The sequence below is a fragment of the Panicum virgatum genome, chromosome 4K (assembly GCF_016808335.1).
Source record: "Panicum virgatum strain AP13 chromosome 4K, P.virgatum_v5, whole genome shotgun sequence".
Lineage (NCBI taxonomy): Eukaryota > Viridiplantae > Streptophyta > Magnoliopsida > Poales > Poaceae > Panicum > Panicum virgatum.
In genome coordinates, this window is record NC_053139.1 from 23,588,699 (window position 1) to 23,611,041 (window position 22,343).

General features: G+C 48.0%; 1 long non-coding RNA gene across 1 annotated transcript; it reads left to right on the top strand.

The window, feature by feature from the left end:
* Positions 1-17,899: 17,899 nt before the first annotated feature.
* Positions 17,900-20,219, top strand: LOC120703503. Its single transcript, XR_005687021.1, has 3 exons — positions 17,900-18,716; positions 18,874-19,484; positions 19,619-20,219. It is a non-coding gene; the product is annotated as an uncharacterized LOC120703503 (long non-coding RNA).
* The last annotated feature ends 2,124 nt before the right edge of the window (positions 20,220-22,343 follow it).

Consider the following 22,343-nt stretch of genomic DNA (forward strand, 5'->3'; position numbering starts at 1 on the left):
AGGCGAGGGTGGTGGCGCTAGGGTTAGGGATGGCGGCTGCGGATGGGAGGAGGAGGAGAGGCTCAGGCTTCTATTTGTAGGGCGGCTGGATGGCCTAGGCGTGCGTGCCCGAGGAGGGAAGCTCGCCGGGAAACTCGGCGTGACGGGCGCGGCCGTTGCGCCGCGGAGGAAGGGGATGACCAGTGGGTCCCACTGGTCAGCGGCGGTGAGCGCGCGCTGTGCGCGGGGCAGGCCGACTGCGGGGTGCGCGGAGCTGGGCCAGCGCGTGAAGGTGGAAACGGGCGGGGCGTTGCTGGGCTTCGGCTTGGGCCGCGTGCGAGAGAGAGTCTGGGCCCGCGTGGGAAAAAGAGGAGAAAAAGGATGGGCCGCGCAGGGGTTTAGCTGGGCCGGTTTAGTGTGGGGTTTGGGTTGGGTTGAGTTTGGGTAAGGGTTTTCCTTTCTATTTCTTTTCCTTCTCTTTTCTACTCTAGCTCAAACAAACCTATTTGAATTCAAACAAAATTTGAATCCAAAACCTTATTCACTCAATCAAATAAAGAAATGCTCCAGCATAATGCAACAACAAAATTAAACCTATGATAAAATTTTAATTTCTTAAGGGACAAAATTTTAGATTAAATGCAAGTCTAACACAATAAACCTTAGAAAATTAAATAAAGCCAATTAAATTTATTATTAAATGCTGGAGTTTAAATTAGGGTGTTACACCCTTGGCATCAAGAGGCTCCTTGCCTATGGCGACTCCAAAGTCGTCATCCAGCAAGTTAACAAGGATTGGGACTGCACTCAGGAGAATCTGGACGCCTACTACAAGGAGATACGCAAGCTAGAGGCCCACTTCTACGGCCTGGAATTAAACCACGACCTCTGGGACAACAACATGGCAGCTGACGTACTTTCCAAGCTGGACTCCAAATGGGCACTCGTCCCAGCCGGAGTCTTCGTACAGGCTCTCAACTCCCCCACTGTCAAGATCGAAGAGGAACCTCCCACTAAGCCTGACCTAGCGCCAGCCCTAGGCCAGGAAGTGCTGGTCGCCGATCCAGATTGGCGAGCCCCGATACTCAATTTCATCATCAACAACAAGTCCTATCCGAAGGACTAGGAACACGAGCGACTCGCCCGTCGAGCCGCAAATTACGTCATCATCGGAACCGAGTTGTTCAGGTACTCGGCCTCCTCAGGAACCCTCTCCAAGTGCATCTCCCAGCAAGACGGAGTCCGGCTCCTTAGTGGGATCCACTCGGGAATCTGCGGTAATCACGCAGGAGCGTCAACCCTGGTTGGCAAAGCCTTCAGGTCAGGCTTCTACTAGCCTACGGCCCAGGCTGACGCCCAGGTTATCATCAGATGATGCCCAGGGTGCCAGTTCTTCTCAAAGCAGCAACACGTCCCGGCTCAGGCCCTGCGGACGATCCCTCCATCCTAGCCATTTGCCTGTTGGGGACTCGACTCGGTGGGACCACTCAAGGCGACACAAGGCGGCTACACCCACATCTTCGTCGCTATCGACAAATTCACCAAGTGGATCGAGGTGAAGCCGGTCTCTTCCACGTCAGCAGCCAAGGCAGCCGAGTTCATCGAAGAAATGATGCACAGGTTTGGAGTGCCCAATCGGATCATCACGGACTTGGGCTCTTCCTTCACCGGATCCAAATTCTGGGACTTCTGCCAGGAAAGCTGCATCGACGTATACTATGCCTCCGTGGCTCACCCACGGTGCAACGGCCAGGTAGAACGTGCCAACGGCTTGATCCTCCAGGGGCTCAAAGCCAAAATATTCGATCCGATCGAAAAATACGGCTCCAAATGGATCCAAGAACTACCCAGGGTAGTATGGGGGCTGCGCACGCAGAGAAGCTGGGCCACAGGCTACTCCCCCTTCTTCATGGTCTATTGTTCTGAGGCTATCCTCCCGACGGATATCGCCTTCGGTGCTCTGCAGACCCAGAACTACGACCAAGGCGAGGCCAAAACAACTCGGCTAAGGAGCACCGTCTCACGGCAGCCCTCCAACACGCCCCGGTACGAGCAGCAGCTCTGTCGTTATCACGAAAAAAATTGTCCAGCAACGCGACTTCAACGTCGGCGACCTAGTACTCCGACGGGTCCAGTCCCCCGGAGGCAAGCTAACTTCCCCATGGGAAGGTCCCTTCATCGTGAGCAGTGTAGTCGTCCCAGGAACCTACAGGCTCCAACGCGAAGATGGAACGGACGTGGGCAACCCATGGAACATCGAACACCTTCGCCGCTTCTATCCGTACAAGAAAGATAAATAAAGCTGTGTACTCAACTCATCAGCTATTAATAAAGTTCAAAGTTTTTAGTTACTTGCACTTGTTTCTTTTTCTTCTCCCCGATTTGTTCAACACACTCGAGGGCTACACGTCGGTTAGCCCGACTCACCTGCCACACTCGGGGGCTAGGCTCGGCCAGCCTGATCAGCCCAAGTCTGCTCAGCGTAGACACCCCCAACGTAACCAGTTGTTGTGAGCACAACCCTGCTAGTCTTGGAACCACCCTGCGTCACCTCTTAGTACTAGCGCGCTTGATGACCAGCTCTCAACCCGGCAAGTAAAGGCACATCACAGGGTCGTCTTTCCTAACTACTCCGCCAACTCGGCAACCCCATGGATTAAGAAATTAAACACTAACACATGAAAATTTATTTACACACAAAATAAATATTGTTCATTGGCCATCCGCTGACCATTTTCCCAGCTTCTACAGTTACAGGTTGAGGTCGGCAACCACGCGCTCTGTGATCGGCCGGGCATCGGCGAGGTAGTCGGACCAGGCGAGGTCCGAGGTGTCTGGCGCCATCCCGTCACCCACCGGCTCCAAGTCAGCCTCAGGGTAGTGGGACTTCACAAGTCCCAGGGTGTACTGGGACGCATCCTCGGCGACCTTCCTGGTGAAGCCCTCTAGCCGCCCGCGCGCCGCCTCCAGCCGTGCCTCCAGGTCCTCCGCCGCGGCCATGCCTTCCGGCTCGAAGGCGGCAAGGACAGCGTCCACCTTGCCAGCTGAGCCTCCGCACCTGTCAGCAAGGTCATACTTCAACTCCTCGCGAGTTCATTCGAAAGGAAAATAGGGTGGTTTCCGAACCATACCTTCGCACGCTTGGCGCTCCAGGCGGAGTTTGCCCTCGGTGGCATCCTCCCTCGCCTCCGTGGCTTCCCGACCCTTCTGCAGGTCGGTATTGGCCTTCTTGCTGGCCGGCAGGTCGCGCTTCAGGGCGCGGACCTCCTCCTCCAGCCCTGAGAGGGTACTAATTAGCTTGAACACAAAGGAGTCTCCGTAGAGCGTGGCATGTTCCGTACCCCGCTTCTCCTCCGCGAGCGCCTTCTCGGTCTCCGCGCGCTGCTTCTCCAGCAGGCGGTTCTGCGCCTCCAACCCGGCCAGCTGGGACTCGAGCTGCTCGAGCGGGCCGTCCGCGGCTGGCACGCTCCGCAGCCTCTCAGAGTGGGCCCTCTTTCTCACTATTCTCATGAATTAAGAATACCTCCCTCTTGTTTTGGAATTTGAATTTGAATTTCATGGTCTTTCCCATGATACGGAGGCTGATTCTTCCTGTCCCTACATCAATTCTGGCGTTTGTGTCCTTGAGAAATGATTGCCCAAGTATGAGCGGGATCCCAAGATCTCCTTCCATATCAAGGACTACGAAGTTCACTAATATGTAGATATTCTTGACTTTTACCATAAGCCTTTCTACGACTCCTTCCGGATATCTTATCATGGAATCCGCCAGCTGTACACACATAGTAGTAGGGTAAATTGATGGATAGCCTAGCTTTTTGAACGTTACCTTGGGCATGATGTTGACACTGGCTCCAAGGTCACAAAGGGCGTGATCAAATTTATAATCAAAGATTGAACAGCTGATCACTGGGTTTCGGGATCTTCTCTTATTGTAGCAGCTAACTCGCCCGCGCACCTCTTCTTGGGCGTGTGAGCTTTTCTGCATGGCTGAGGGGTGTCCTGCTAAATGGCTCTTTACACATAGCATTTATGACATTGACGCTCTCTAGAGTTGATTCGGGTTGCCCCGGAATCTTCCCTAGTTCAGCAGTAGGTGTAGCAGTAGCTAGCTGAGCCAATTGAGTTTCTAGCGCCTTATTGAAACTCAGCTGGTTCTTCATAGCGGTGGAGAATCCGTCCATCTTGGCATGGATGGTCTCCATTGATTTGTCTGTAGCGGCCAACTTCTTCTGAAGGGACTCATTGATCTTCGCTTGGCCGTAGACAAGATCTCTCAAGGTAGGCTGGTTAGGATTGAAAGAATTTGAATTTCCATTACCTCTTTTGTAGTATGGGCATGGTTGATTCCGCCCATGACCTCCTTGTGGACAAAACCCATTGTTGCCATTGAGGAATAGAGCTTCCTCTTGGGTTTCCGGGCAATTGCCGCCCGAATGTCCAACATTCCCGCATACCTCGCACGTCATGCGAGTTTCCATGGCTTGAAGTGTTTGCATTTGAGCCTCATCTTGGGAATAATCCTTAAGTTTCTTGAGGAGGAGATCAATCTCCATAGCGAGCATGTCGGCCTCCTTGACAGAGTGCATACCTCGCTGGCGCGGTTGAAGGTGATCATTGCTCCAACCTTGGTTGGACACCATCTTCTCGATCAATGATGTTGCTCTTTCAATGGTCAGCAAGAACAAAGCTCCACCCGCAGCGGCATCCATATGATCACGGGATGACTGTGTCAACCCGTTGTAGAAGATCTGTAGAATGAGCCAATTGTCCATTCCGTGGTGCGGACACGCCAAAATGTACGCCTGAAATCTCTCCCAAGCTTCAGGAATTGACTCATTTGATGCCTGCTGGAGGTTCGAAATCCGACCACGAAGAGCATTGGTTTTGCCCGTCTGGAAGAACTTCGAGAGGAACACCTTGGCACATTTGTCCCAAGTATCCACAGCAGCCTTGTTAGCATAAAACCACTGTTTCGCTCTCCCCAAGAGAGAGAACGGAAACAGACGGAGCCTGATGGCATCTTGCGATACACCCTTGATAACAAAAGTACTGCAGAGCTCTAGGAACTGCTGGAGATGAGCACTGGCATCCTCATTGGCCTTGCCACAGAAAGGGCTGGCCTGCACCATCGTAATAAGACTCGTCTTGATCTCGAAATTTTCCCCTCCGGTGTTAACCTCGGGCCCGGTAGGGACCTAGTTAGCAGATGGAGCAGAGTAATCACAGAGTGTCTTCTGGGCCATAGCTCTAGGAGCTGACGACGATGCGATGACTGGTTCGGCTGCCGAGAGTGAGATTTGAGGAGGTACTATACGAGGTCGAACCCTTCTCAAAAGTGACTCTGGATTGAAATGAAAGTTTTGCGGCAAGCCGAAACCGGTCATACACTACCCTGTTTTCATATCAACAAAGACAAGAAAACAAAGCCAAGTTAGCCTATTTAGCAAGCGAGTACCAATTTCGATTTTGTTCACAACTTTGGCTATATACTTCAATCTGTGCCTTCCCCGGCAACGGCGCCAAAAATGCTTGTTGGCGCCTACCAACATCACCACCGGGAAAGCAGCGATGACGCCCGCAGACACCAATTTTGGGTGGCAGTATTTCATGAACCACGAATAAATCCGCAAGCGCACGGAATACCGCTGTAGCATTTTACCCGGGAGTATACCGGGGTGTCATTTATATTTCTGTACGGAAGGTGGTGAGTGAAGAGATATAGACTAGTTGATGAACTTTATCTAGATTGGATATTCTCATGCATAAATAGAGGTAAGATATATAACATGGTAAGAGGTAGTGTGACACACACACAAACTACCCTCTTGGATAAATAAATAAAAGAAGGATAAAAGATGCTCTAGGCCGGGAGCAAGGCAGAAGTTGGAGCTCGAGTCAACTGTGCTAGGCTAGCTATATCTATACTGTCTCATTGGTTAGATCGTCAGAGATTAAACTACACAACAGGGAGACCGCTATCGAAGCAACGGGAGGAGTCCGTACACCCCGGCGGCTTTATGTACCTCCTACCCCCCATACCGAACGTGGAGGGTTACTCGGGCTCGGACAGGGCTGTCACCACCTGCCGGCTACCTCTACAAACCGTGGGTATAGTTGACATCCAGCAACTCTTAGCTAATCTAGACATTATGTCTACACTAGTAAGGGATACTCTAGCGTCCCGCGCGGAGCCCCCACCCTCCGAATGGACAGACATCACACTACAGCAAATATACGAATACTAGAGCAGTTGATAGAGTTCTAAGCACGAAATACTAACCATCTCAAACATAGGGCAATCATGCAATGCAAGCATTGAATAATAACGTAACCATATCAAGAAGCATATATCCGATAACTCAAAACATACTTCGAGCATATATCGGTAACCATAGTCTAATTCTATTACAAACAACCGAATATTACAAGCGAGAACTAGAGATGAACCCATACCAGACTCTCGAGCAGATCCGGCGACTCGAAGACTGCTAGACTTCTCCTAAACTCCACTAAACCCAAAAACTATGCAAGATGAGCAAGAGAGGAGAGGAAGTGTGGTGTGTGTGTGTGTGTCATATTCTCTACCCCCCCCCCCCCTTGTATTTATAGCAAGGAGCCACAGGTGAGAACCTGCAGAACTGACTTGAGCAACTAGTGAGGAGGCGACACGTGGCAAAGTTGAGGTGGTGGGGCCCATGGGCCAGGTCAGTCGGCCTGCCCGGGGCTCCAACCGCCCCCATCTTCTTCTAGCAGGCTGTCTTGGGCCTCCTCTTGTCTGAATGCTGGGGCTTGCCTTGTCTTGACAGCATTTGGGTTGGGTTCTTGCATCACTTTTGGTCCATCTGAGCCAGATTCGGCGCTCTGATAATTTCTATGATTTTATGTCGGGCCAAAGTGTGCTTTCAACCTGCATATTAGATCAAAAACACAACTTGCATTTTCTAAAAGGTAAAGTGTGGTTTAGGGACTTTATTGGATAAGGATGCGTGTAAAAAATGCAAACTCTCATGATTTTTTAATCAAGTTGACGCCTGGAAATGATCGTTAGTGAGCGTCAACAGTGGGCTCCCCACCGACGGAGGAGGCGTAGCCGCCTCAACCTGGTGGGTCTCATCAACGGACTCCTCCACCTTCCTCTTCCTGCGAAGTAAAAATTTCCGCAGCATCAAGATGAAATTCAAGATTCAAAGTAAAATCAAGGGGCAGTAGCCCAACTTCACTTACCCTCCGCTGCGGCGCGCGACGAAGGATAGCTTCAACGGCACGGTAGGCGGCTGTAACCGGGGCACGAGTAGGGGAGACCCAATGCCTCCCATGCGCGTCAGCCCCAGCGCTGCCTCCCCCTCCGCGCGGCCGGCACCGGGACCGGCGCCTTCTCCAGATAATTCAGGGGCATCCTCCACCCCCGGCCCCTCGCTCCACGACCTCGAGGCGTCGTGGGTGCCCTTCTGCAGGGCGCCCCTCATGCCGGCCTTCGAGGCTGAGATCTTTCATATGGCCCGCCTCCTCCTTCGCTGTCCCGGTGCAGACTGGTCGGGAGGGACGGTGGCCCCTACGACTTCAATGTCCGACTCGCCCCCAACGGACGAGTCGGATGATACCTCCAGATCGGCCGCCTTCGGCTCCTTCAAATTGGCTGGGGCGGCAGCGTCCTTCCCAGCATCCCCCTCTAGCAGGGGAGCGGGAGACCAGAACTCCTGAACTTTGGCCTGCACAGAAGAAGGCGTTCCGAGTTGATTACAACCCAATGGGTGTGCCGCATACGCAAAACATGGCGAAAACAACTCCAGGACAGAAACAGAACAACTCGGAACAAAAGTAGAACAGATTCGAAAAATGAAGATTACTTACGGCTCTGGTCGGCCGCTTCAAGCAATGTGCTTTTGGGCACCCTTTGTCCCGGATCGGCCCTTGCATCATGCGGGCGACCCGGTTCGAAGCTTGTCCCGGGAGACCATTCGGTTCTACCCCTGGGTTGGGTCTTGGCGACCCCAGTACTCGAAACCGGGGTGCACCCTGTCCTGAATTGGCTGCACTAGCTGTTTACTGAAGGACAGGGCCACCACGGCACCTGTCAGCCCCTGGGCCGACAGGCTGGCGATCTCATTGAGGAGAAGCATCACTTGGACCATCTCCTCCTCTGTCGACAGCTCCTCCCAGCACGCACAGGACTCCGGTGCGCGACCGGTGTGAGCGGGCAGACAGGGAGCCGCGTTCAACACCACGAACCACTCCTTATTCCACCCCTTGTTGCTGTCACGAAGCTCCGGGGCCGGATACGATCGGCCCTGGCATAGAGAAAAGACAGCGCCGCCCACCACATTGCGGCGGGTGGCGGACGGGTACCCCTTCAGATGGTACAGCACCTGCCACAGGTTGAAGTGCGGGGCGATTCCCAGGAACACCTCGCACAGGTGGATAAAGATCATGATCTACGCGATTGAGTTCGGCTTGAGATGTGTTACCTCAAGCCCGTAGAAGAAAAGGAGCCCGTGGAAGAAGGCCCCCGTGGGCAAGGCGGAGCCCTTCTCATAGAAGGACAGGAAGACCACCGTCTCCGTCCTGTCCTCCGTCGGGAAGTCCTCCTCGTAGCAGCACTTCCAACCCGAGATCTCCTTCTCGGGGAGGAGGCCACGCTCCACCAGATCTTGGATGTCCTGCTCCAGGAGGGTGCTCGATGCCCATGCCTCCGAGGGCGGCGGCACCTCGCCAGCGTTCCCCGACACAGAGGAGGAAGACTTTGGTGAAGCGCAAGCCATTTCGGGTGGCGGCAAGTGGACTAATCAACAGAAGCACGGAGAGGGCGACTACGGCGATGAGGCGAGAAGGTGAGAACAGGAAGGCAAGGGAACGGGTAGCCCTCCATGGGCCGAGCCTTTCCCTTTTTAAAGAGGATCAGATGCGTGTGCAATGGCAACCCCGAAGATCGGGCGGAATTCGAATCGACTTTCCAGAAACTGCCCGAGTCGTACTCGGCAAGGAGCGGGCCCCCAATGGTAACTTTCTGCCCATTGCAGTAAAAACCAATGGTAAAAATACAAACTACCTGGGCGCCGCAGCCACTCGGCATGTCTCCGTGACTTCGCCAGTCACCCTGCTCGGGGGCTGGGCGCCGCAACCACTCGGCGTGTCTTCGCGACTCCGCCAGCCACCCTGCTCGAGGGCTGGGCACCGCAGCCACTCGGCGTGTCTTCGTGACTCCGCCAGCCACCCTGCTCGGGGGCTGGGTGCCACAGCCACTCGGCGTGTCTCCGCGACTCCGCTGGCCACCCTCCACAGGGGCTGGGCGCCGCAGCCACTCGGCGTGTCTCCGCGACTCCGCCAGCCACCCTGCTCAGGGGCTGGGCGCCACAGCCACTTGGTGTGTCTCTGTGACTCCGCCGGCCACCCTACTCGGGGGCTGGGCGCCGTAGCCACTCGGCGTGTCTCCGCGACTCCGCCGGCAACCCTGCTCGGGGGCTGGGCGCCGCAGCCACTCGGCGTGTCTCCGCGACTCCGCCGGCCACCCTGCTCGGGGGCTGGGCGCCGCAGCCACTCGGCGTGTCTCCGCGACTCCGTCGGCCACCCTGCTCGGGGGCTGGGCGCCGCAGCCACTCGGCCTGTCTCCGCGTCTCCGCCGGCCACCCTGCTCGGGGGCTGGGCGCCGCACCCACTCGGCGTGTCTCCCCGACTCCGCTGGCCACCCTGCTCGGGGGCTGGGCGCCGCACCCACTCGGCATGTCTCCGCGACTCCGCCGGCCACCCTGCTCGAGGGCTGGGCGCCGCACCAACTCGGCATGTCTCCGTGACTCCGCTTGCCGCCCTGCTCGGGGGCTGGGTGCCGCAACCACTCGGCGTGTCTCCGCGACTCCGCCAGCGATCCTGCTCGAGGGCTGGACGCCGTGACTCCAGGGTCAAGTGGACTTGGTCTGACGAATGACTGGGAAAATGACAAGGCAGCATGGCAAACTGAGTGTTCAGGCAACTCGGGAATTTAGACAAACGAGGCTTCTTTATAGACCCTAGAAAAGCTTCTTCGAAACCTTCCAAGGCTCGGGGGCTGCACCCAATGGGTGCGCCTAGGGGCGCATCTCGTTGAAGATTGAAGGGAGACAAGAATCATCATATGAGTTCCGAAGAACTTCTCAACCAGTCAACCATCAAGATTCGGCTCAAGCTCTTCAGCACTCGGGGGCTTAACGGAGGTACATCCGGGTACCTCCCAGCCGAGTAGTTATCTCCCGACAGGGTACCTACTCGGCCAGGACCACTCTGCACGACTACCCGGCAGACAGGCACTCGGCTGGACGTCGGAAGGTTCCTCCGAGGATCAGGATCAAGGCGCGGATATGGATTCCGGATATCTAGGGACCTCAACCGACCTAATTCCATGTAACAACCCGAGTAGATATCCTCCCTTACTTGTAACCCACGGCACCTGGCCTATAAAGGCGTCGTGAGGAGACCCATAGAACACATCTGATCATTCGCTAGCTCATACAATACACACAGGACGTAGGGTATTACGCTCCCGAGCGGCCCGAACCTGTCTAAACCCAAGCGTCATCTTGCAACCATCTAGCTCTTAGCTCTGGAATCCCCCCTTCACCTACAAATCTACCGCCAGGCATACCCCTGGTGGACTTGCCGGATAAGCAATCCGACAAGCGGACCTCTACGGAGGACTGTGTGAGGAGATGCTTGCCCCGGCATATGAGAACTGGTTGGGGTAACTATGATTTGTGGGATTTTATAAACGTGCACGCCACTTATCCACTATATATGCGGGTGGACCCGGTCCGAGCTAGCTATGTGCGTCACCAGACCTGTTAGTAGGATAGGTATCATTGTGCGGGGGAGGTTCAGTGTCGGGGTGGTACTGGCCTTGTAGAACTCCGAATGGCAAAAGCGGGGAAAGCCTCACAACTCCAGGGCGACCTCTTGCGAGAGGATGCATCCAAACTTGGGGGATCCAGAGGGTGCCGTAGCGGTTAGTTTCGTTCTCCGTAGACTGGTGCCTCAGGGCCAGTCGGAGTTGCCTGCCAGTTGGCGTTGAGGCGAGTGGGTACAGGTGTACAACCCCTGCAGGGTGAAAACTATATGTATAGCCGCATACTCAGTCATGTACATTCCTACTCTTTTGTTACTTCTTTTAGTTAGTGTCCCTTGATATATTTCTACCTCCCTCTAGTACCACTTTTCCTGCTTGGATAGCAACTGAGGTGCAGGGAGAGGGAGTTCCTGCACCGACCTGGGCTTTTGTAGATGGAAATTGACCGGTGCTGGTATGGCCCGTGTCGAGGAGTTATGGATGACATATACATATATGATTGCATAGAAAACCTTAGCCTATCCATTGTCTACTTCTATATCTTATTGCATCCACTTAAAGCTCGCATACAGATGGTGACGTGAACCAATCCTGTCCTTGGGGATAGTTTGGCAAGATGCAGGATCCGATCAGGATATCGACGCTAACAACAACGGATGGTACAACTGAAGCTTAGAAGCTCGTGTTGCGCTCAAGTTCTGCCTGTGGAGTTGCAATTCAAGATGAAGGAAGGCCCGAAGACTAGCTACCGCTACCGCTTTCTGTTTGTTCCAGTTTAGCCCAGTGGGCTTGTAATAAAAGATTCATACTAAAAATCCTTTGGATATTGTAATAATTAAACCCATATTTGTACTCTTTTAAGTAAGTATGAACTGATTTACTGCCTGAAATGAGTTCTGTATGTGATAGCTACTGATCCAGGGACTATCACAACGACACAGGGATTTGGGTTCTCCTTTCGGAAGCCTGGATCGTTTCATTTACTATCTTCTGCATAATGTTCTTGATTTGCTTATTTGATATTTCTGCTTGACCACTTGTTTGGGGATGGTATGGTGTTACAACTCGGTGGTCTACTCCCAGCTCGCTGAGACACTTCCTGAAGGTTTTGTCGATGAAGTGTGAGCCTCCATCGCTTATCACGACTCTCGGAACTCCGAAGCGAGGAAATATGATTTTCTGGAACATTTTCTTCGAGCTCTTTGAGTCGGCTGCAACACAGGGAAGTGCTTCAACCCATTTGGACACGTAGTCAGCCACCAAGATGTACTCGCATTGCTCAGACATAGGGAAGGGACCCATGAAGCCAACTCCCCATACGTCAAAAATTTCCACTTGAAGGTTGCTCTTCAGTGGCATAGCATCTCGGGAATTTATGTTCCTGTGCTTCTGACATCTTGGGCATCGACGCACGAACTCCTTAGCGTCCGCATACATGTTTGGCAAGAAAAATCTACTTTGCCAAACTTTTGCATGGGTTCGGAATGCTCCGTAGTGTCCTCCATAGGCTGAGGAGTGACAACGCTCCAAAATATTGCAGGTCTCACATAGCGGGATGCAGCGGTGGAGTAAACAATCAGCACAGACCTTGAATAGATAGGGATCATCCCAAAGGTGAAATCTGCTGAGATGTATCAATTTCTTCTTGTCTTCTCCTAGAGGTATATATCCAGTCACCATGAAATTTACCTAGTTCGCATACCATGAACTGCATGAAGTGACCTTCAGGAGAGTATCATCTCTTAAATAGTCGTTGATCGGCAAATCTGACTCTTGTACTTGCATTCTTGAGAGATGATCTACCACACAATTATCTGCTCCTTTCTTATCCCTGATTTCCAAGTCGAATTCTTGGAGGAGCAGGATACAACGGATTAGTCGTGGCTTAGCATCCATCTTGGTTAGAAGGTACTTTAGTGCAGCGTGATCCGTGTACACTATCACTTTAGCACCGACCAAGTAGGATCTGAACTTGTCCATGGCGAATACCACCGCCAGAAGTTCCTTCTCTATTGTGGCATAGTTCAGCTAGGTCCGGTCAGCGTCTTACTTGCATATGATATAGCATAATGTTGTGTATCCCTGCACTGACCCAGCACTATGCCCACAGCGTCATCACTTGCATCGCACATGATCTCGAAAGGTAGGTTCCAATCGGGAGGCTGTATGATGGGAGTGGTCACGAGTGCCTTCTTGAGGGTAAAGAAGGCCACGAGGCATTCCTCGTCAAAGTTGAATGGGGCATCCTTTGCGAGTAGGTTCATCAAGGGTCTAGCTATACGGGAGAAAGCCTTGATGAATAAAATCTAGCGTGACCCAAGAAACTCCTGACTCACTTGACATTTGTCAGGGGTGACAATTGCTCGATAACATTGATATTTACCCGATCCACTTATATCCCTCTTTCGGACACTCTATGTCTGGGGACAATCCCTTCTTCTGACTATGAAGTGGCACTTTTCCCAATTAAGGACTAAGTGCGTCTCTTGGCATCTCTTGAGAACATTGTCCAAATTCTCAAGGCATTGATCAAAATCTTTGCCATAGACCGAGAAATCATCCATGAACACTTCCATGATGTTCTCAATCAGGTCTGAGAAGATCGCCATCATGCACCTCTAAAATGAAGCTGGTGCGTTGCATAAGCCAAATGACATTCTCCTGTAGGGAATGTACCATAGGGGCATGTGAAGGTAGTCTTACTCTGGTCATCTGAATGAATAGGTATTTGATGATAACCAGAGTATCCATCAAGGTAGCAAAAGTATGAGTGTTTTGCCAACCGTTCAAGCATCTCGTTAATGAAGGGGAGAGGGAAGTGATCTTTCTAGGTAACCTTGTTGAGCATCCAGTAATCGATATACATCCGCCATCTGGTAACTGTCCTTTGAAGTATGAGCTCATTTCTCTCATTCTGGACAACTGTCATGCCTCCCTTCTTTAGGACTTCTTGAACTCGGCTGACCCACTTACTATATTGCACGTGGTAGATGATACCCGCGTGCAGTAGCTTCAAAACCTCTTTCTTGACTACCTCCCACATTGCATCATTAAGCCGTCACTGATGCTCTCGTGACGGCTTATGGTCCGGTTCCATAGGTATGCGATGGGTGCATAAGTTGGGGTTGATCCCCTTCAAGTCTTGAACAAAATATTCAATGACGGATCAGTATTTCTCCAAGACTGCAACGGGCCGCCGAGTTTCACTCTCTGTCATCTTATCACTGATGACAACTGGCGTGGCTCTGTTGTTGTAGAGGAAAGCATACTTCAAACTAGGAGGCAGCGACTTCAGCTCAAGAAGGAGAGGTTGCGGTTTCTCCTCCTCATTGAGCTAACTTTGACTGTCCGGATCTGTTTCCTGGGTAAAGTGGGTCACATCTTCTTCAAGAATAGGTTGAGTTTGCTCTTCTTGGCTAATTGGGTGTCTCCATCTAGAACATATTCAGCGAAAATCCGAATTTTAAAAAATAGCCGGAAATAGAATCGAAATTTTCAAATTCAAATTTGCGAAATTGTTGGCTGCTAGGAATCCATTTCTAGGGGTGGTTCACCCTGGAAATCTATTTTCAGGGGCATGTCATCCCCACCCGCACTTGAAAATCTATTTGTAGGAGTGGATGGGGGGGGGTTGTTGACCTGCCCCTACCAATGCATTTCCAAGGGCGGATTTTGGCTACGAAAACTAGGGGCGGGTGTGCTACCCGCCTCTAAATATATGTTTTTAACTACACCTAAAAATGTGTTTTGTTGTAGTAAATGCATATTTCATGATTGTACAAATATTAGTCCTTTATTTCTTGTAGTTATATCTCATTCTCATCACTTTATAACTTCTATAATTGCTGTTACAAAATAAAAATTATGAAACAGATCTAAAAAATATTTGTTTATTGCCTAACCCCAATTCAATCATTCATATGACTCCTATCCAAATCTTATAGAATCGTTCTCAACTATACGATTCTTCTTCGGAGATGCTTTGGATTGTATGCAACGTACGTGACAAATTATGCGAAACCTTACCAATTTTTTTATCACATCCTCCACATATGATATCACGAGATCTTGACAAATGTCATGATTTTCAGATCTCATTTGCTTTTTATAGAATTTTAAAACAATTTTTTCATACATTCGTGATCATGATTCGTGCACAAGATGTTCGAAATTTCCTTTCATTCTCCGAATATCACCTAACATTGTAGTCAATAACATGAATATAAATTTTCCATTTATTTTATTCCACTATTTGAATCACTTGTAGTTCAAATTTGACTTATCCCCTAAATTTCTTTTAATGAAATTAATCAATTAAATATAGCAAACAGGCTGGTAAATATATCAAATTTTAATATGAAGTACCACGTATAGTATGAGGAAAGCACAAAAAAATTTGGAGGGCAGAAGAGGAAATTTTATTTATTTGCCAAGTGTCACCTAAAAACACTAGGCAAAGTCAATGGTTTGCCGAGTGTAATAAAATACACTCGGCAAAATAAAGACTATGCCGAGTGCCACTAACAGATACTCGGCAAAGTTCTAACGATCATTAAAATTACTGTATTTGATGTGCGGCGGGCACGTGCTATTGATTTGCCGAGTGTATTTTTTGCCGAGTGTTTTTTCGTTGTTTGCCGAGTGCATTGTGTCCTGTGCTCCGCAAATTGGACATTTTGCCGAGTGTGTTGTTTTTGCCAAATGTTTTACACTCGGCAAATGTGTTGTTTGTCGAAGTGCCCGATGGAATGCACTCGGCAAATCAGTAGGCACTCGGCAAACATGGGTTTTTCCGTAGTCCCTGTATATGGTTACAAAATTAACTTTAAGGAAAAATTCCTGCACAAATTAACTGAATAAAATCAGAAATACAAAATAATCGGAAGTGTACGCAAACTAAAGATAGGGGTCAAAAGGATTGAATATCTCATGCATTTCGAGAAATGCTATAGTGACCTTAGTATGACTAGTATAGTGGCCGGGCGTTGCTGCGGGTAATATAAATATTACCCATATCTACATGAGACCAGCATGAGGTATTAATTATCCAGTTTTTTATTGTGATTCGGATTGATTTATGTGGGTTCCGACACTACAACAAATCTGGGCTTCTGTGACGATTACCTGATGACAGAGCACATATCTGTCATAAACAATCTGACGATTGTTCACAGGATGACAACTGTTGATGACCAAACTATGTCTCTGTCATAATTATCGTCACAGTATATTCTGCATGGTCTCTGTGACGATAGCGCGATGACAATAGTTGATCGTCATAAAATATAGAAGTATTATATTTTTTAAAACAAAAAACACTAGAACCTGATATTTACTAGGTAGTCTTGCATACATGCTTACCATTGAGCTAGTACTTCACTTGTGAGTAAATCTGGTAATTCGTATTTTAATTGTTCTCGGAAAAAAATAACCCAAAAAACTCAAAAACACGTGGCACAATGGGGTTCGAACCCAGCCCATATGCCTTAAGTAGACCACACAAACCACTGCACCATTATATGTTTGTATAATTGAATAGGACGTGCTATAATTATATTAGTGGGTGAATAAATTTGGCAAAAATGATGGTGAGCCCGTGGACCTTAATTCATGGAACGATTTTTTTTAAATTCATTCATAAAATGATTTGGTATTATACTTTCTATACTAGGATCCATATTTTAATCTAAAAGAGAATAGAAAACTCTATCAGTGGTGAGCCCGCGGCCCACTACTGTGCTCGTGGGCTACAATTAGGAACTCTGGCCCATTAACTAGGCCTACTTACACATTGGTCACCTGTTAAGGTTAAAATATAAATTTAAACCTTCGTGAAAGTCTAATTATTTCACTAGCGCAATGGTTGTGCTGTTGGTGTCGGTAGTGCCATGGCGCGGGTGCAACTCTGTGTTGTGGAGCAACAAATTTTTGGCGTTTTTTTTTTCGCGGGATCCAGGATTCAAAACAGTGACCATCCACTAAACAAGTTTGCTCAGTACCACTGGGCTACAGCTGTGTTGGCGACATTTGAAGCGCCAACATTTTTATAACGCTAGGCAACGTGCTTGATCTACTTGATCACGAACATATACATGGTTCAGTTTTCTCTTTTTAATCCGTAATAAAATTTTAAAACTGGTATATCTCTCTCATATGAACTTCAAATTTGATGATTCTTTTTCCATAATTTTTCTAAAATCATGCTATTTTATTTAATGGAGTTTTTTATGTTAATTGCTGTTTTTTAGATCTTATACATATATATTGGTTTCTTCCACCCAAATAAAGAATAAAACAATATGTTTATGCATAACAAATTGTGTTGTAACTTTGTATTTTCAAATATTATGGTTAAGGGCAGATATGTCCAAAATTTAGGTGTATACTAGTTCAAAAAATGATATGTGGTATTCAAATATCAAAGTTTGACTTGAATTATATGAAACTTTGTGATAGATGTTTCCATTTACGAACAATGTACAGTTCGATACTATTAGAACAACTTGAATTTTTTATGGCAAGTTAATGAACAAAAAATGTGTTGTTTTTTCAATTTTTAGAATTTTTTTACTAAATTGAAACATTATTATAATTATTCTATGGTAATTTTGAGATAGAGGTACAAATTATACATAGGAAACAATTGAATTATTGATCTACCTCTATAATATGGGGTTGTAACGTGACATATGAGGTTAGATATGGTTTTATACAATTTTTTAAATCTTATTCGAGATACATCTAGTTCAATTTTGAATTATATTCAACAAGCACATGAAAATTCATTTACACTATAAAAAATAGCGAATCAACTCCAAAATTTTTGAAACTACTACGAAACAATGTATACTTAGTCTGTTTCATGTAAAAAAATATTTTGGGTATATAATATAATTTGATTTGCATCTTACTTCAAAAGTTTTGAATTTAAATGTATTTCTGCTTAAATGATATAAGTTGTAAATGATTGCGTAAACTGGGCCAAGAATCCTATCTTGGGCCAATTTCTGCTAAAGTCCAACTCCTACAGACCGTTCATTTTTGAAACAACGATCCAGATGAACCGCTGAGCTGTATAACAGTTGTGCCTCCCGACACCCACTCAAACCCTAGCCACTTCCTTCTCCCTCCGGTCGTCGCCTCTCGTTCTCTCTCACCCCCACCTCTGAGCCGCCGTCGCCCTCCTCCGTGGTTGCTTCAAGGGCCCGCTGGGCCATCGCCTCCGCCACCATGCCGGCACAACCCCTTCACAGATCCGCTTGGGCACCCGTTTATGCCACCACGCCAGATCCCCTCTCCCTCCCTTCCCTACCAGGTCCCCTCAGATCCATCCGTCGCCGCAGTTCCCATCTCCTCCACGCGCCACTCCCTCCTCCCGTCATCGTGTCGCTCCCCCCTTTGGCTTGACGCGCCGCCACCGAACGGCACTCCCCTCGGCCTCCGTCCTGCGACGTGTGGCCAGATCTAGCGGGGGGCGCCCTACATGCCATCCGCTTGGTGGCCGGCCGCCACAGCATCCCTCGCGGGGGTGCGTTGGTGCGCGGATCCGGCAAGGGTAGCGCCACGAAGCAGGTGCAGCGGCCGGCCTGCTGGTGGCGGGCGTGGGATCCTGCATCCTGCATCTCCGTCCGCCGCGTCCTGCATCTCCGGCCATCGCGGACCAAGATCAGGCAGCACGGGTGTACGACCAGTAGCTTGGTGTGGCGGCCACTGTGATGGCGAGGGGCACTGGCGACGCAGGGCTACAGCAGCGTGCGTGCGCCACCGAGGGGCGTGCGCGGGCATGGCAGCCTGCGGGACCAGCAGCGGCAGTAGTAGGGCGAGGCCTTCCACGTAGATCTTGGCCGCGAGCTGCCGAGCACACCGTGAAGGATGACGCCGACGTGGTGCTGTAGCAGATGGAGGGCGACTGCATCCAGGGGAGGTCCATCTCGTACTTCCCCCAATTCCCAATCTTGCTTCAATTGTCGTGGTTCATCAAGCAACGGAGCTCCCTTCTCCCTAATCAGATCCACGACGACGACAGCAAGTCATTGTTTTGTTCCCAAGAATTGATTTGTTTCTCTGGTTTTTTTTTCCAGATTTGGTGGTGTTTGTCGATGCACAGGTCTTCCTTGCCTGGTCAGGATACCTTTCTTCTGTTCTGAACTCATTGAACTTGAGTAGAACATTCTAAATACAACTACACTACAAGCTAACCATTTTCAAGTGCTGCTGCCTTTCTAGTGCTTATGCATATCTAAGGAAACCAAGAGTCCCACTGTTGAGCTTTTTTTTGCCCTAGTCCAATTTTTTGTGCTGTTTTTGCCTTTAAAAGTATGACAACCAAATGATATATATCCTTGAAAAGTTATATCATTGAGAGATGTTACCTATATTCTGCTATAGCCTGAAACTTTTGTATGGCTTCAAACTATGCATCAATTACAATATGTGGGTGCTGTAGGTCGATTTGGCTCTAGGACAAGCAGCATGTTGTTTTCATGCTATAGTGATGCTACTGTTGGCTCTATCATTTAATCCTTAATAACTTGACTGATGCAACTCTATCCTGTATTTTTCTTATTGTCTTGATTAAGCGATCTCTTCTTTTTCTATGCCTGACGATGTACCTTCCTTTTTTTTCTAACTTCTTTTTGTTGCATTGAAAAGAGCCATTAGTTTGGACTTGCTGGAAAAGAGCCAGATCAAGGTATTGTCATTACTCAATTTACTTGCTGGATTATTACTCTCTAAACAGAATCTGTTCATTTGTTTGCCTCCAAGTCCAAACAAAATGGACTTTTTATTCATCAGCAACCTAAAACATGCACCTTTTGATGGCAGAAATGAGGTGGCTGAGCTTGGAATTTGATGGCTGCTGTTAGTGTAGCTGAACTTCAAGGCTGTGATAACTTTTGGTACTTCGGAACTTGGTGGTGTATGTGGCTGCTGGAACTTGGTGCTAGCTGCTGGTTGCTTGCAGGTTTGTGCTTTTGGTGGATGGAGTTTTCTTTTTGCATTGGTTGCTATAACGCAGGATTTTTTGGCACTAGTTGCTGGCTGCTAGCTGCTAGCAGGGATGCAGGCTGGAGCTTAGCGGTGGCTGCTTGGTGGAAATTTTTGCTGGCTGCTGGTATAGTAGTGCCTGCTAGGTGGATTTTTTTAGTGCAGGAACTTATCTCGGTTATCCCTTGGATACTACTTATTAGAATGTTGACGACAGAGCACTACATGTTGGAACTTTTTAGTCGGCTGGGACTTCTGTAGTTGGATGGTGGATGGATCATTTTATATTTATGTTTTAGGATTTTGTATAGAAACATGTTGGATATTGTATTTTGTGTGCTTTTGTATCGAAACATGATGGAAATAGTATTTTGGAATGTATAGTTTGGAAAATTAATTAGTCCTGGAATGTGATTATAATATAATTATGGTTGGCTCATAATATGGGCTAGAATTGTATTGTTGGGCTATAATGAAGAAAGGTACAAGCTGGGTCAAAAAAAGAATTGGACCAATTGGGCTGATTGTAATTGTAAATAAAAAAACCCATTGCTATATAGGCTGAATGTGAATTGTCATGTCATTTGCCAGATCACTCGCCTTGTAAGCTGCCACATTACATGTCATCATACATGTGGCGTTATTTGGTTCAATTTGTTATGACGAATTTATCTCGTCATTCATCAATGACAGGAGAACCATAGTCACTGTATTAGTATCGGATATGTATAATTATGCGTGTGTTAATTTGTAGAAATCTACATCGAGTCATGGAAGGGAGGGCTGGTCTGACTCACATTCGGGATGACTAAAACTCACATGTAAATGACACAATGCGAACCAAACCAAAATTTTAGGTGGAAACCTTAGGTGCTTTAGAAACATCTATAGATATAGATAGATAAAGATAAATTATTTTAATTTTTTAGATATATAGTTTCGCTATGTATTTAGAAATTGCTATGTTATGACATATAGGAAGTAAATATTTATAGGCAATAGTTGATCCATATCACTTGTGATGGTGTGCAGCATAGATCTTTCAATGTAGTCCTAAGATTGTTCTAAAATCCATCTGCAAGAAATACGTAGATTGATGGGTCAATATTATGAGTAACCAAATGTTATGTTAAATCAAGGAAAAAGCTATCCGACGAGGTCGCGCTAGCGCGCGTCCCCTCGCTAACCCAGCCTTGGTCTTTCGCGTCTTCTTTATTTTTATATTTTTCAAAAAAAATTACAGAAATATATTTTTTATTTTAGATTTTACAGTTCTATACCTCTACCGCCCCGGCGGGGGGTCTGCCGCCCGGCAGAGGGGCGGTAGGGACCTATATGTAAATAAAAATAATTTTTTTTACGCAGAGCTCCTTGTCGGGTGCCTGCCGCCCCCTGCCGGGCGGCAGGTACCTGCCGGGCGGCAGGTACCTGCCGCCCGGTGGCGGGGCGGTAGGGCAGGCAAAAGTTTATTTCCTTTTTAGTTTCCTAAACAGTGAAATTATAAATTCAATTAAAAATCATAGAAAAATCAGAAAAATGTAAACTAAATTTTGTTAGTTTTCTTAAATCAAGATCTACAGAGGAAAAATACTCATGCATGTGAAATGTCAGTTTTGCCCCTGCTAAAAATTTTAGGTTGTATTTAATCTAGTTTATTTTGTATCTGTTGTTCTGTTTGTCTAAAAATCCTAAAAATTTTGTGGTAGCCTACTCTTTGCATGTGTATTCCACTGTAAAATTTTCAGGTGCATATCCTGGTTGCATATTTGTGGATCTATTATTGTTGGATTTCCATCATTTAGCCCTATGATGGAAATCCAACAATAATAGATCCACAAACATACACTTAGGCTATGCACCTGAAAATTTTCCAGTGGAATACACATGCAAAGAGTAGGCTACCACAAAATTTTCAGGATTTTTAGACAAACAGAACAACAGATACAAAATAAACTAGATTAAACACAACCTAAAATTTTAGCAGGGGTAAAATTGACATTTAACATGCATGTGTATTTTTCCTCTGTAGATCTTGATTTAAGAAACTTAACAAAATTTAGTTTGCATTTTTCTGATTTTTCTATGATTTTTAATTGAATTTAGAAGTTCACTGTTTTGGAAACTAAAAAAGAAATAAACTTTTGCCTGCCCTACCGCCCCGCCACCGGGCGGCAGGTACCTGCCGCCCGGCAGGGGGACGGCATGCTCTCCTAGGGATCAAAATACGATTAAAAATAAATTTTATTTACATTCAGGTCCCTACCGCCCTGCAGGAGGGCGGCAGGGGGCCGGCCGCCCCGCAACCGGGCGGTAGGGGTACAAAACTGTAAATTATGAAATCGAAAATATATTTCTGTAAAAAATGATTTTGAAAAATATAAAAATAAAAAAAACGCTGGTCTTTCTCCGCGTCGCGGCCCAACATCCCACGCATCGGACCAGCCCGCATTTTTGGCCCATGTGCCAGCCTGCATAGCTGCATGCTCACGCCCATCACCCAATTAACTAGCAGGATGAGGAAATAAACTTTGTTTTGGTACGAAGGTTCTATAAAAAAATATTT